Here is a 15,029-nt window from a genome sequence, read left to right as displayed (position 1 = left end):
TTCTGTTTCCAGTCATCTTTGTTGGAGGTGATAAAGCCTGAATCCTCTGTAATTCAAATGTAATTGAATGTTGCCTTATTTTGATCTAATCACACAGTCTACTAAGTGCCCACAGAAGAAATTTAGGAGGGTACACAGGATCCAGCAAGACGTTCCACTAATTAAGTTGTTAAGACAAAACTAATTTCTTTCATCATAATTGGATTCAGAATTTTTTGCAGTTATGACATACATCCTCATCTATGCAAAGCATCTCTTTAATAGGGTCTTTATGGGTTGTAAAGTCAGCGTGAAGTGATTATTGCATCAAGGCTAACCTCATATTAAATTAATCATGTGCCTTATTAGACACCTGTCTCAAAACTGATATGCTTCATTACATGCAAACACAGCCTTTTGCAAATATAAATATGCTCTACTATAATGTAATATAAATGTCATAACAGGCATACATACATCTATAATATATATATATATATATATATATATATATATATATATACACACACACAAACAGATATATGTAAATACGACTCCGCGTGCAAGTGGATCCCAGACTTCTTATCCGATAGGAAGCAGCAAGTGAAGCTGGGGAAAAATGTTCCTGATTCCTGATATACACATACATATGCTGTACATATAAATTAATTTATACAAATATATAATTTTGCTTTGAAAGTTTTCCCTTGAATAAATAATGTGTCCCTAGCAATCTTCTTATACCAAAAACTCATTCAGAGCCCATTATGCGCTCGAAAAATTGTATGAACGTCAATCTGAAAATGTGGATGGTATTCCTTCCTCTCTAACTCATCTTCTGAGCACTCCGCTGTGAAAGGGAAATCCTTTCACTGCGCTCCGTCATTGGCAAAGTGATGAGTCACAACCGGCAGATAATGACTGAGCCCATTTATGTGGATAATTTCCTAAGAAAGGGAGAGGCTGAAGTTCACAGATTTATAGCTGTAGTGATATTCCCTTTGAAAAATATTCATTACCAATTTGTACTGTCTCCTTTTTTGTTTTTCACTTTAAGGGAAATTAAATTATAGATATTTTCTCTGCCAGGGTGTTAGCACAAATAAAAAGAAAATTGTTGACTGCACAACAATGTGCAATGGCACAAGAAAACCAGCAAAAAGAAAATGGAATTGGCAAGAGTATATATTTTAGTAGAAAAGCAAAAACAATCACATGAATGCAGATTACTAAAAAGAGTACTGCACATCTATGTGCCATACTTTTTTCATATATATAAAGGAAAAAGTAAAACTACAAAAGGTTTATAAGGTCCTGACCACCGTAAATAGATGTGCAACCAGAAGATCAAGCTGATTCTTTCATGGCAACACACCAAAGGTCAATCTTTATAAAATATTTAAGCTGCTTTCAGCTTCCAACTTGGAGAGGCCCCTCTCCTTTGCTCATGCAGAAGACATGCAATCTGGTTCTTAATCACAAGTTTTTGCACAAGTGAATTCAGTTGGAGAAGGCTGTGTGGTTTTAAGCAGCAGTCAGAGGCCATAATGGCCATTTAAGCAGACAGAATGTCTGTGTTTAAGGTCACTTTTGGTTTACATTCACACTAATATCTATTTGATATTAACCCTTTGATAGAATTGCTGCAAATATCACATTGACTCATTCTTTAATTTAGTCTGGGACACCAAGGACAGTGGGAAGGTACATTTTGATAAATTACCGAACACAAGACGGGAGTGACTGAAAAGAAGGTTTGAATTGGGGAAAACAGGAGGATAACAATACTTTTTTTGCCTATTACCAGCATCAATATAAGGTAACTCTTTATGTAGCTACAGGTTTACATTTAGTTATTACGGCAATAATAATGATTGACGGTTGACAAATCTTATAGTGAAATATGGGCCAATATGATTTACAATTAGAATCAAAATGTAACTTGTCGATACTGATAGGTCGTGAAACAAATGAAACAAATGAATGGTGACATTCAAAACTTGTCATTTGTAGGCTGAAATATGCCGCTACCAATATATCTGCAATGAGCCAATACTCTCGGTTGTTAACAGATCCATCACCATGACAACTGAGCAAAGTTTAAACTGCAATGATGAAAGTACAGTCCTAATTTGCTGGAATTCCCTTAAGGTCTTGCCTCGTGACTAAAACAAGCTTAAAATCAGAATAGGATACTATTAGAACTCAATACATTAATTTATTTATGCTATTCGGATCTCAAAACATTGCTGTTCATTTGGGACCCAAACTGGTTCAAGGTTGGAGAAAGGGAACGAGAAGAGAGCACAAGTGTTTGGTGCCAGCTTGCTTCATTGCTGTGCTGGCAAGCTTTATCACACACCCACTCTATGTTGCTACGGGTTTGGGATGTGTAACATTGTGGGACGAAGGCTGCATTGCTGCCAAAACATGCAGGGCCAGGACTGAGTAAGGCGAAGGCCAACAGGATACAGCGCGGCCTGTTCGGCTGCCTGTAGACAGCTGGCTGCACAATTCATATTTATCGAGCACTTTGACAGACAGTCATTGATTCTAATTTCTTCACTGGACCGAATTGTTCAACGTCTTGTCCCTGAACCTGCACACCCTTCCTGGGAGCTGGGACTCTTCCCATAAGACTTCAGTCTGCCTCCGGGAACAAAAGAATCCCACCCTTACTCTCTTCACTCGCCACCACAGTCTCAGGTGGAAGAATAGTTAACGTGGAACATTTTTCTCTTTTCAGTCGTCACACACCATCGACGTTATCGGGCTGTCTAGCCTCAGTGATGGTTGCCCCTGGTAACATCTGGCACCACCCACGATGTAGATTTTTACACATGCAAATGTTTTAGAAGGTTTTTTCAAATCATTGGGATAAAAAAAAAGCTGACAACAGGTCTACTGAGGAGACCGTTTCTATGGACGACCACGTGTGGCAATACAAGTGGCCTATGACACTCAAGGGAAATAACAATGTCCAACAACACCACTTGGGATAGGCCAAAGAACAGTCTTGTTAAGGCACACAGAGCCGTTCACCAAAATCAGGGGTCAGAGACCATAAGCTAATTATAAAAATATACAGTTTTATTTAGTTAAATATTCTTTTTAAAATGACAATATGTTCTTTGTTAAGAAGTGAGTAGATGAGTGATATAAAAGAAAATAAACAAACAATTCAAATCAATAAACCAGCATGGATAATAAGGAAGATGCAAACAAATTCAAACAAAATAACAAAAAGAAAAGACCCACATGCAATATGTACAACAGTTAATACAATATAGAGTCATTTTTGTACCAGTTTCCAGATTGCTTGTGTAATCAGAAGTTTTACCAGAATCCAGAACGGTTTCAGCCGGTATCAAGAACAGCTTCAGTGGGGGAGGGAGAACGCGCCGGGGAATATTGGCCCTTTATTAGTCGTGGCACCAGGATAGCCCCACAATAGCATGTCCAAGGCTGCAGCCCGGTCCAGCTGTGTTGTGAAACACACAGTTAGAACACAACCGCAATGAATGTACAGCAAACAGGCAAACACAGCGACTTACCGAATTACAGGACAGGCCGCCCACGGACCCCGGCGATGGCACCCACCTCACACGCACACACACACTCACAGACAGCGGCCCACACTATAACAATTAAGACTGTCAGATTTTAATAACACCCAAATGTGTCGAAAGAGGGAGGCATGCATCGTACCGAGACACCGAACGGCAGTCCAGGCATACATCCACCCACACGGGGACATCCATGACCAAGACAGGGTCGCACACCGCAGCAGAATGATGACCTCGGGCAGCGGCCAAAACATAACGCACGCCTCCCGGACACATCTCACAGACACCCAGCAGGAGAAGACAACAGAACGAGTCCACACACCACAGGCTTAAGTAATGTCCCCGCCTCTCCAAATCAATGCGGTCACACATGTGACCGCATTGATTTTCCACCTGTGTGGAGGTATGTACAAAAATAACAGCTACCTATAGACCAATAATTGCAATGTTATGTTTGAAGGGGAAGAAGGTTTGATATCAACTTTAAAAGTAATTACAACAGACCCCAAACCTTGAACTGTTTTATCAAGATTAGTGTTATGTGTCAGCTTTAACCTTATTTAAGTTCTTTAAGTTATTACGTTGAGTCAATTCCTTGATCCCTGGGCTGATAACATTATTAAAACCTTTTACTGATCGCTGTCATAGTTAATTAATACACATGTCAATACTGTCTATATGTAGAACATTAACCAAGCTCATAGTGTTGAAGACTGTCTTTACCCCCACACTTCATGCGTTGGCAGTATATGTTGCTACTAAATATAAATTGCTAATGCAGATCAGCTGCATATATCTGTGTGAAACTGGTGGTGACTGATTTGACAGGCAACAGGCTGGTAGAAATGATGAAAAATCCAGTTCTGTGATATTTACTGCTTAACTACTATTTAACATTAATAGATTCTAGATGCACTGAAATAGTTGTGATGAATACTCTATAACCTTACATTTAAAAAAAAAAAGTTGCTTTTGCCGGTGATCCTTATTAGCCACAACACCTTGGTTCAGTCTTAGTAATTTCATGACCAAATACATGCAAAACTAATGTTTCCATCAGCAGCGGCACTAAATTGCTATTTATTCATTTGTATTAGCATGCTAACAACCTAAAGTCAGACTTAAAGAAGATCAACATAAACATCAGCATGTAACCACTGTTTTCCTAATCATTTATCTCAGTACCACTGTGCCAAATGGCTTGGGACTCTTAGTATTGTCACTCACTGACATTTGTACATTTCTTATATGCACAGTTGCAGTTGTTATGAGCTCCTCCTCGCCAGCTGTGACTGAAGAGAGACAGAGTTTGTTGTCTTGTCTGACACGACAGCTCTTAACAACCTCCCAGCTGCCTACAATGATTGGATGAGGAAAGGATAAAAGGTGGGACTGATCAGGTCAAATAAAGTTTATTTCTAAAATCAATTATTCAGAAAAAAACCCATCTGTGTCAAAGAGCTTCACAGACACTACAGAGGAGATGAAAACAAGGACACAGTGTCACAGATGAGAGGCAGGGAGTAAGCGATGCAGGTTCAGTGTGTACATGTACCATGTGCCTCCTAATGGGCACTGAGGGGCAGAAGGACTAATCACGTGTGCGTGTGTGGATGAGTGAACAAATGAATGATTATGTGAGTGAATCACAAGGGGGCCAGCATAAAAAAAACCCTCAATAATAATTTAGGGACAAACAAGAACAGCACTAAGTCCAACAGACGGGGCCAGAGCTTGTGTTGGGGGGGGGTTAGAGAAGCTTTGTGTTTGTGAGTGAGGAGATGAAATAACATTGCGGCCCACTAGAGAAATAAGTAAATGACAGACTGCAGGCAAGTAGATAAAGGGAGACGAAGGGCTTGGGCTCATACTGTCAAGGGAGGGGGCATTGTAGTGGAGGGCAGTCAGACGGACTCCAGAAGTGCTTCTTTGGCACGCCTCAGTGGAAAGAGCCACCGACTGAAAGTGCTCCATTGCATTGACATTTTGTCATCGAGAGGGTGGAGGACATTGTCCATAATAGCAGACTGCGAACATCGTTTTCTCCCCCAGTAACCTGAGTGAGCCTGGTTCATCCCTCCGGCACATGCTTTTCTTAACTCTCACCAACTTCAGTTCAGAAATATGTGTCCCTCGAAATGATACTGCACCCTTACAACAAAAACCCTCATTCCTGTCACAGACGTTTATGGACTTAAGTCTCACAGCCCGGCACAACATGTGTGGTGAGCCAATTGCTTCAATAATCAATCGAAAGAAAGTTAAGAGAACTTTTTTATTACAAATCATTTTGTTAGAAACACATTTTAAGAGTCTATGGCAACCCCAGAAGCGATGATTGTGATCATGCACCTAGCTGTGCAGCAAAGAGCTAAATGCTAATCCCTGCATGCTAACATGGCGGAACCTGAGCCTGACGGATAAACCCGTTTTAGTTCATCATTTTTAGTCATGCTAGCAGCATGACTAAAAATGCCAAATGTTGTACAGCAATTTGTAGAGAGTGATTTGTTTTCAGTGTAATCAATTTAGTTTCTGGACTGAAGATGTCACCTTAGGCTCGGGTTCATTGTAATGATCAATTCTTTAACATTTCTGAGAGTAAATCATATAACTAAACAGACACCCGATAATGTCATTAGTTGCAGCTTTAGACAGGATATGCAACCATCTTTGGGTATAAAATGGGGGGAGGTCATTTCAGAGCTGTTCGTGAGTCGTAAATAATCTCATTGGTTTGTTAATAAAACATCAGTAGGTAGAACCAGTGAACCCAAGTTAGTTAACTGGAAAAAACATGAATGGAGGAGACTAATACACAGCAATATTATTCATTAGATTTATTTATAAAATATACATTTTTTTCTCTCATGAATGAGGCATTATAAGTACTAAAGTGCTAGTACTACAATTTGTGAATATATAAAAGATATATAAGGGACAAAATTGAGAAAGCTTTAACACAAGCACATGAAACTGCCTTTGTAAAGCCGAGCCACCTCAAAAAGGAAAGTCTTGTCAGTGATTTCATGCACTATATCAGTAATCCAGTTTTCTATCAAAGTGCTCAGAGGATTGGACTTCCTCCACATGGTGCCATCAGAAATTTACCACCAAGGGATGAAAATTACTGTGTTCTAGCCGGTTCAAGATTGCAAATGTATTTTCCTGCCCCCCAGGACTATTTTCTGCAATGGTAATTAGCTTTAGCAGGAAAAAGTGCTTCCATCTGACTGGACTGATGCAAACAAAACCGCTCGGTCGTGATGGTTTTAATGGGATTATTTGAAATAAAAATGACAATAGTTAAAGTAGAGAGTAACCGATACATATATTAATAACTTGGTCAGATTTATGAATAAATATTCTGGAGTAATAGTCATTAGCTGTTCTGTCAATACATCAAAATGTTGTACCTTTTGCTATGCATTTTTTTAAAGGTTTTAAGAGTTGTGTAAAGCTGTATTTCATTATTGTTTTCATTTGGAATTCATATTTTGCTGAAATAATTTAGTCCAAAAAAAACAACAATATTTACAAAGGCCCACAATTTGTTTCAGGAGCACGCAAGACATCTTCCAATTTTCTTTTACCAACAGTGCAAAACACCAAAAACATACACAACTTTGAGTAACAGAAAACATAGAGCAGGAAATACTCATATTTGACAGGCTGGAACAAGTGGCCTATTTGCTCTATAACTGACCTTTATATTTATTATTGATTACATTTGAAATCCTTTTTGTTGAAAAAAAACCTCTCCTGTCATATATTATATTTTTAGTTATCTGGACACAATTGCTTGTTTTGATATGTTCACATACATGAGCGAGTTTGTGGTACTGAAAGTAAATCATCTGATATTTCTATAGCTGTAAGTGTGATACATTCCACCGAGCTGTAATTCCTCCTCAGCTAACCACTGCTCTGTTCATGTAAGAAGGCCTGCAGCCATATTTCTGTCAGGAAGCATCTTTGCCACCAAGTGTCACTGTTGCAACACGGTGCTTCTGCTTTGAGCGCCCTCTGTTTTTTGTTTGAGGAGAGAGAGCGAGAGAAAGCGAGAGACACACTGACGGACGGACAAAGGGAGAAAGAGCTGCCGGGCAGATCATCAGCCAGTCTCTCACTGTAGTCGTCGTCCTGCTCTTCCGGCTGCCTTCTCTCTCCCATGGTTCTGCCTGCCCCAGAAACAAGCCAGCTCCATCTAATTGCTCTAATGGCGTCCCATCCTCATTAGACTCTTGACCTTGGTGCTGCGTGATAAGGATAGGTCAGCGTGGATTAGAAGTGGCCCCCTAGGTCTTCTCCACGCTCCCAGTAACCAGTCAATACCTTTGACTCATTGCATTCCCCTGAAAAAAAAAAAAAAACCTTTTGAAACTTGACATCATTTGATGCATTTCTTTTTCTAACCCCATTAAACGTTAAGCATGTCTCTTGGATAACCTCAAAATGTTGGCCTCATACATAGAATTTTAAATCTATTGATATTAGCGTGTTGCGGAATCATTGGTACGGGTAAATGTGTCAGCCTGTAAGTAAAAAGAAATTGCACAATAGACACGCTTGACAAGCCTTTAGGTAAATAAGAATAGGATATTTCAACGTTAAATGTTCAATTTAGAAATTCAATGTCAAGATACTGTTTGGTCTTGGTTACGTATATGTTTGAAAAATCCCTGTCAACTGATAAAGAAGTACTTAAATTTGACTGATGAAAAACATGGTATTATTTAGCTATCACTGCCGATTATTTTCCTTTTTAAATATAGCAACTATTTTTAGATAAATGTAATTATTGATTTGTCTTCAGTCCCTTTACCACAGATATTCCCCAATACAGGCGTGACGAAGATGCACCATTACACAGGCTTAACAGATATACTGAACCAAAAATCGTCGGCATACAAACTTAAATGATTATTTGATAATAAAAATTTCTAATTGTTTCAATCGTTTTTTATTTGGAATAATTTAATCAGTGGATTTTTCTGCTTACTGTCTGTCAAAGTTAAAATGGTTGCCACATGTGTTCATAATAACGTATATACAACTAATATCATATAGGGATCAGGATATTTCATAGGAAGAGATAATAAAACCCAACAAGAGGCTTTGAGAAAGAAGGACTAGAATGGGACCGTAAAAGATCATGTCAGAGATAAAAAGGGAGAACCATACTAGTCTCTAAATTCTGTATATAGACAAAACCTAAACAATGAGGGCAAAACCAGCATTGCTCACAAACAAACCGATTCAGCCTCTGTAAGCAATGCAAGCTATTGTCAGGGATTGAAAGAAACAAAGACATGCAGGTTTCTGTAATAGCACAGGTCATAATAAAAAGATGGAAGCATATTATGGTACAACTCTTGAAGTGCTCGCTGTAATGATCCCTCGCCACGGGCCGTAATATTTCGTACCTCATCTCGGCTCTAACAGAGTGTCTTTCAGAGGGTTGAGGACGGCACAGCAGGGACTGTGGCAAGCAGACAGAGGCCGACAGAAAACATTGAGCTGTAACCCCTCAAGACAAACCTAACAACTACCTGAAAAAAAGGCCGCACTGGAATATTGCTGCAGGCAAACCAGCGCATTTTGGTTGCACGTACCGTTATCAGACTCCCATCCACCTATGCAATTACAACCAGCCCTCCCGAGCTCTCCACGAGAAACCAGTCTTGCGTCTTGCCTCATCTTCCGTGTACCTTGAGGCTATGTGTTTACCGCATACGAGCCTGCATGAGTGTGTACTATGCAGATCAGAGGGTTGTCATTTATGTGGCTAAGTATGAACAAGCGAGAGACAAAGGCTGTGCCACAAAGACAAAGAGGGACAAGGAACCACAGAGACAGCTCGAGTGCATAAAAAAACACACCAAACGGCCCTTTCATCTTTAAAATACAGTGGCCGGCTGTTCTAGCAGCACTTCCTGTTTGCAGAACAGCTCTGCTACTAAGTGCTTTGAGGGTTGTGGTAAACAAGTGTTAATATGCCACCTCGGCGAGAAACCTGAGCTTAATGAAGGATTTACTTCCTATGACCAGTGCTGATGAGGGACTCGATAATGAAGAATACCTGTGGCCCTCGGCTATCATTATGTTATGGCTGACACTATTTTTCTCACAGCAATGCTTCTAAACTCTACTTGAATTAATATGCTGCATTCCTTCTGTGAAAGCAGAGACCTGTTGAAGAAAAATATAATAAGAATCATAAAATAATGGGAGAAGGCATTTGCGAGACAGGCATGACAGACAATCATTTGTGTACCTCATGAGGTTCCTGCTTCCTGTTGTTTGTGGATAAGCAGAGTCTTGTACAATAGTAATGTTCCCAGTCATGTGTTCATACATTCATTCACCTTTAGATCCTAAATGTGTACAGTAATTCTCTATGGAAGACACAGTGAAAATGTCAAATGCAGAATGGGAACAGAACTTCTATGTGAACGCGATAACACAAGCACAACATTTAAAAAATGTATTATCTATCTATCTATCCATTCCTAATGTTTTACATTCCCTTAAATGCTTATTACTTACTCATTAGTATTTTATTATTTCTCTTCTTTATTTTATGTCTGGAGACATCTGGAATAAAAGCAATAAATGCTTCAATAAACATGAGACGCTGCCTTGGCTCATTACATTAAATCAACAGGGAACAACGGTGTCTGACTACATCTTATCTCAGCAGAAATTATGAACCAACATAAGAATGTCCCTTAACAAATGAGAGGATGAAGAAGAAGATGGGGAAGAGCCATCGCACTGCATCAGAGGTGTGGGTAATCAGTTCATGGCAGAACACCATGACGCAAGATTATTCTCCATCCCACATGCTTTCCGTTTCAATTCCTTTCTATGTCAGTTGCTGTGATTTTTTTGAGTGTTGAATATTTTCTCTTTCTTGATCTCCCTTAATTGGTATGGGGATGCTTCATTTCACGCAGGAGCGAGATTTCAATACAATTGTCGACTCTCTTTACCATATTTTCAGATATTTTAGGAAGTGACTGTACAATCACTTACAGTCTCACACCCCCACTGAGAAAGAAACTAAGCAAAACCTCTTCATCTTCTTCAGGAAAGTACATTAATAGTGTGGACAACAAGAAAACAAACCTCAAAAGGCAAGGGAGTAAAACGGACACCCTGACTAGTTGATAACAGAATAATCTCTGAGTGTGTGTCTGGCAGGGCCAGAGGGTTTCTGTGTCTCCATGTGTGTGCTTGCATGTTTGTAGTTGTAATTGTAAGTTTGTGTGTGTGTGTGTGTGTGTGTGTGATGGACAAACCCAGGAGTCTGTTTATCTAAGCTGACAGAAACAATTTACACCACTGCCAAACGGGGAGCGGGAGCCCCTCACACACGGAGTGAACTGGAGGGGAACCAGACAGAGAAAGAAGAACAGTGGCATTAAGAAAGAGCCTGTAACGCTCCGCCGCCGCTAATAATACCGGACCAGGACGAGATTTGGTCCCGGCATTCTTTGGCCATGATGGATGCACCTATCCATCCATCGCTCCATCATTTCATCAATAGCCTTCTCAAAAGACCTGACAGAAATGGCATTTATCTAAATGTTAGACCACTGGCCAGGATGAGTAGTTTTTCTTGCAGATATAGATGAATCCATAAATCTATCTTGATGAAGATCAGATGTGGCTAAAAGCACAGCAGACCGTGTACATGTATTTGTTTTGTCACACGTACCGAATAAGATTCTGAACCAACTCCTTCTTTCTTCCTATCATGGATCAAACAAAGTCAAAATTCACAACGAAGTTGATGTGTTATTTGGGCCTTGTGGGGGATGTATGTGTTGACTAGTGCGCTGTAGAAAAGCGTTAAGTACTTGTGCTGTGCTATGACTGTTTGAAATGTTCCTGATGCCAATAATTCAAATGTATCGTGTATCGTATCGTATCGAGTTTAAAAACTGCTGGAATGGAATGTGAACATTGAGTCGGTACACCTGTTTTCAAGAGCCGCAGAATTTTCACCACAAAATGGAGGCGTGCTTTCACAGGCGGTTTCTGTACGTACCGTGGATTACATAATTAGGCGCACTTTACGCATCCCCTCCCATCTCTTTATGGGAAACCCCCACTTTGCCCTTGACCCTCCTGTGAAAAGACTTATTTGCCATTTTTAATTCCCGTGTCAGGCAGTCTAGCATGTTTGCACATATCTCGCCATGCTTTTACGCACACTTTGCAAAACAAATACGCCTAAAGTGGGCGCAAAGCGTTCGTTCATGAGACCCTCTTTGAGCTTTTATTAAACAAAATGTACATTGTGCCTATGCCAATTGATCTGTAACATGCTAATATTGTCCTTTGACCAAGACAGTAGTTAAAATCTCTCCCCATCAACAGCAACTTGTTATCATGTGATGTATGTCCCTTGAAAAGGTTATAAAATAACACCTGAGCCAGTTCCACTCACCGATGAAGATGCAGTTTTAGTTTTAGTTTTTCTCACTCGTTTTGTTTGTTATCTTGTTAAAGTAATATTTCGGAGATTTGAACTCTTTAACATTTCTTATTTCTCATTTATTCAAGAAAAGCAACGAATGGGACAAATGTTTTGCGCAAAATAAAATTGTTCAACAATTGGGGGTTGTCGTGGCACAGGGGCTAGAGAAGGTTTGCTGGGAAGCACAAGATTGGTGGTTCGAGTCCAGGCCGGCCATGTTCCACGTCAAAGTGTCCCTGAGCAAGATACCTAACCCCTAATTTCTCCCCAGGCAAAAATGTGAAAAAGCCATGGGTTTAAAGTGTAATGTAAGTTGCTTTGGATAAAAGCGTCTGCTAAAATGGCCTGTAATGTAATTAAAACACTGTCTTGCCGATCAAAAAGCAGTGTGAGGAACATATTCCGTCATGAGTAGTCTATGATGAAACTACGTCCTATGATAAGCAAATAAATTAGCGGTTCTGGAGTCCCCATGCAAGCGGCGGGTGCCCTTAAAGACCAGGACCAGCTTCACAGAATGATGAGCAAAAATAAACATGTAGATTTGCCGCGGATGCCAGCAAAATAAGCACAATCAACACCCCCTGTGGCAGAGACAACATCAAAAGTGAACCTTGTCTACTTCTCTCATGTGTTCTTCTTGTGTCACTGACAGATGTCAGAACTGATAAAACAAAAAGGGATTAGTCTTGAACCGAATTAAATGGAATAAAATATAATTCATTATGAAATCAACCTGCTAGTGACGATTAACTATATAATCAATATTTTCATACACACTGCATGGATCAGTAAATCTGAAAGATGTAGTGGCACATGTTCCTACATTGCATAGAGTGATTGTTTGCGGAAAGTAGCGAACTCTTCATGCAATGGACATGACATTGCATACTATGTGTGTAAAGGACGGCGCATAACAGAATGTGAGCAGGGTCACTCCAGCCTCTGCTTACAGTGCTCTAGGTAATGGAGACAGAACCAAATTAAAAAATACGGTCTGAGAAGGGTGGATGAGTCTTGACTTCATCTATCAGTCTTCAAAGCCTCAAATTGGAGTGCACAATTACTCTTAGTTCTCTTAAAATACAAAATAAAGAATAAAATGAAGCACCCTGTCTCACAGAACCGGTCCACTTTCTGTTGCATAATAACTTGCCGGAGGGAAACCCGACTGTGGGAGGTAAGGCTTGGCATTTCCAGATATCCGATTCAACAGAAAGATGTACATTTACTGCACGCATAGTCGTGCTTTGATGTTAATGTGATTATGAGAATGATGAGGTGGATCCGCTGTAGGTCACGTGAACATGTTAATATAATTATGTTGCTTCAATTAGGACCATATTCAAAGTAGTAAAGCCGGTATTGAGATATCAAGCGTTGCGGTTTATTGAGCATTGGGTTCAGATGAAAGTGGGTATATGCTCCGTTCCACCAAATGTAATGTCATCCTCCACAAGTGGTGACACTCCCTCAACATCTACTGCTCCTACCAGTATTTACATTATTTATGCCTTGAGCCTAAAAACTGATCATTTCATTTCATTTTAGGGTTAACATGCGAAAATACAGTGCATCCGGAAAGTATTCACAGTGCTTCACTTTTTCCACATTTTGTTATGTTACAGCCTTATTCCAAAATGGATTAAATTCATTATTTTCCTCAACATTCTGCCCTCCACCCTCCACTACTCCCACTCTCACCTAGAAAATGTAGGAGAAGGACTCCTAGATTAGGATGCTCTTTCTCGACTACAGCTCCTCTTTCAACACGGTCGTCCCCCACAAACTCATCCATAAACTCTCCACACTCGGTCTGCACCCCACCCTCTGTGACTGGCTGTTTGACTTTCTGACTGGCAGGCCTCAGTCTGTCAGGATCGGAAACAGGACTTCAGCCAGCATCTTCACCAACATCGGCATCCCACAGGGTTGTGTCCTCAGCCCCGTCCTCTACACCCTGTTCACCCACGACTGTGTTGCCTCCCACAAGGATAACATCGTCCTGAGGTTTGCTGATGACACCGCAGTGATAGGACGCATCACTGGGGGGAACGAAGCGGCACACAGGAGGGAGGTGGCCAGTTTGGTGTGATGGTGCGAGGATAACAACCTCACCCTCAACACTGACAAGACCAAGAAGCTGATAGTGGACATGAGGAAGAAGAGAAGACCTCATCAACCACTTTTTATCCAGGAGCTTGAAGTTAAGAGGGTGAGCAGCTTCAAATACCTCGGGGTCCAATTCAGTGAGGATCTCACCTGGACACTCAACACAGCTGGTCAACAAGGCTCAACAGCGGCAGTACTTTCTGAGGAGGCTGAGGAAGTTTGGGATCTCTCCTAAGATCCTCAGCAACTTCTACAGCTGCATCATCGAGAGCATATTGACCAGCTGCATCACCGTGTGGTACGGCAGCACATCCACCATGGACCGCAAACGCCTGCAGAGAGTGGTGAGGACAGCAGAAAAGATCATCAAGACCCCACTGCCCTCTCTGCAGAGCATCTACCACCGCAGGGTTCACAGGAGAGCTGCCTCCATTCTCAAAGACTCCACCCACCCCCAACATGGAGGTTCTACCCTCAGGCAGGAGGTACAGAAGTGCCAAATGCAGGACCACCAGACTGAAAAACTATTTTTTCCCCACTGCCATTAGAGCCATCAACAGCTGAGAGGACTCTATAACCTGATTAATTCACAACTGGTCTAAACTTTAGCTTGTTAGGATTCACTTACTGTTAATTTATTTTGCACACATTTAATTTAATTTAAGTTTTTTCTTTTACAACCTGCTCAGTTTTGCACTTTTCATCGTCACCTCATTTTTGCCTTATCCTCATCTCATTTTTTATTTTATGTACATTTATGTAAATATTGTATTCTTATTTTAAAATTGGTTGGCTTTCCGAAAAGGCAAGCACAATAATTTCAATACACAGGGTGTAAACGGTGTGTAAATGACAATAAAAATCTTTGAAAACATTCTACACAC

At 40.5% G+C, this 15,029-nt stretch overlaps 1 long non-coding RNA gene across 1 annotated transcript; it reads right to left on the bottom strand.

Annotated features, from left to right (window-relative positions):
* Positions 1-513: 513 nt before the first annotated feature.
* LOC144388906 (uncharacterized) lies at positions 514-3,826 on the bottom strand. The gene is made up of 3 exons (XR_013453163.1): positions 3,688-3,826; positions 3,534-3,617; positions 514-3,460 (listed from the first exon to the last, which is right to left on the bottom strand). It is a non-coding gene; the product is annotated as an uncharacterized LOC144388906 (long non-coding RNA).
* Positions 3,827-15,029: the final 11,203 nt, after the last annotated feature.

The sequence above is a fragment of the Gasterosteus aculeatus genome, chromosome 1 (assembly GCF_964276395.1).
Source record: "Gasterosteus aculeatus chromosome 1, fGasAcu3.hap1.1, whole genome shotgun sequence".
Taxonomy (NCBI): Eukaryota; Metazoa; Chordata; class Actinopteri; order Perciformes; family Gasterosteidae; genus Gasterosteus; species Gasterosteus aculeatus.
This window is presented reverse-complemented; position numbering and strand designations above follow the sequence as displayed.